This window comes from Nanorana parkeri, unplaced genomic scaffold (assembly GCF_000935625.1).
Source record: "Nanorana parkeri isolate BGI_ZX_2015 unplaced genomic scaffold, ASM93562v1 scaffold1664, whole genome shotgun sequence".
Classification (NCBI taxonomy): Eukaryota; Metazoa; Chordata; class Amphibia; order Anura; family Dicroglossidae; genus Nanorana; species Nanorana parkeri.
Window position 1 is genome coordinate 102,900 of NW_017307932.1, and position 1,781 is coordinate 104,680.

Below are 1,781 nucleotides of genomic sequence, written 5' to 3' on the forward strand. Positions count from 1 at the left end.
AGGGGAGGGGGGGCTGAATCATAATTCCCTGCGGCTGCACTTTTTGTATTTTCTCAAAAATGTTTTGGCCGCATTGACATGGAAAAAAGTCACCCGGACTAATTCAAAGTGGAGAGGTAGAATGAGGACTTCAGAGCAGCCCCATGCCAGGTCACCTCCCTGGGGGGGAGGGGAGGGGGTCGCTACCCACCACGCTCTGCTGGGCAGTACGAGGGCCACAGGGAGACTAAAAGCGCAGGACTTCAGGGCAGCACCCTGGGGGGGGACGCTACCCACAACCCTCTGCCGGGCAGTACGAGGGCCACAGGGAGACTATCTACAAGCAGGACTGTAGAACAGCACCCTGCCAGGTCACCTTCTCGGAGCAGCCGCTACTCACAACCCTCTGCTGGGCAGTATGAGGGCCACAGGGAGACTAAAAGCGCAGGACTTCAGGGCAGCACCCTGCCAGGTCACCTCTCTGGAGGGTCATTACCTACAATCCCCCGTTAGGCAAAAATGGGGCCACAGGGTGACTATTTGCAAGCAGGAGCACCACCATGCCAGGTCACCTTCCTCAAGCAGTCACTACCCACAATCCCCTGCTGGGCAGTATGAGGGCCACAGGGAGACTAAAAGTGCAGGACTTTAGTTCAGCACCCTGCCAGGCCACCTCCATGGAGCGTTTACTACCCACAACTCCCTGCTGGGCACAGCTCAGTACAGCTGAGGGGCCAGTGAAGTTTTTAGGAGTAATAATCAGATTTTTTGTAACTTTCATGCATTATTTAAAGTGCTTTTAAAGGCGATATTTTGTTTTACAGAAATATCGAATTGATGCATTTAGGGCAAAAATGATATCGGGAAAAAAAAAAAAAAAAAGAGGACCCCTGCTGTTAAAATTCTACTCCCTTCCCCCTCCAAAAGGTTTGTTTTATAAATTGCTTTTAAATCTCGGTATCATTCTGATCTTTCCAGCTGTGTCCTTGTGTCAGAGAGCCGGTACACTAACGCTGCTCTCCAGGGTACAAACATATACAATGTAGACAGCAGGGGCGGCAGTGAGTGCGGCGGCCATTGCTCAGGTCTGTGCATCAAGACGCTGACACACTGAACAGTGCAGAGAACCGTCTAAAGAAGAAGCGACGTCGCAAAAGATGCAGAAAAGAAAGCTCTTAACAGGAGATCAGGAAGACTGAATTTACTGCCCCCCCCTCCCATGGTCATTCAGTCTTTTTCTGTTTAATGAAGGGTAATCGCTGTCAAAGGCCTATGTAATGATCTTCCTTGTTCACAGTGCTTCCATACAACAACCTTGGCACCCACTGTTGTTGAGGATAAAGATATTCCGCTCAGCAGAGCTCCCCCTTTTGGCAGTGTACTAATATTGCACTTTGTAAGGGACCAGGGCAGTGACATGTGATGGCAGTTACATGAGCATGCGAGCAGCAGACAATGCTTATTTCCAGACACACGATATGAAACAAAAAAGATTAGATATATATACATACATACATATACATATATAGATATATATATATATTCCCATCAGGTAGCTTAAAGTTTAACTCCACTTTTGCTGAGACACAAATCCCTCCATACATATTGTATAGATGGTAATAAAGTTTACTTTTACTGGGCAGTCTCACCTGCTCCCATTTGTACTAAAGCTCACACATGGATTATACCCACTTCCTGCCGCCCAAAAAAATAAAAATCACAGCTGGCAGTTTATTAACAAAAATGCAAAAGAACAAAAAAAAAATTCACACAAATAAAACAATAAGAAGAAAAAAAAATAA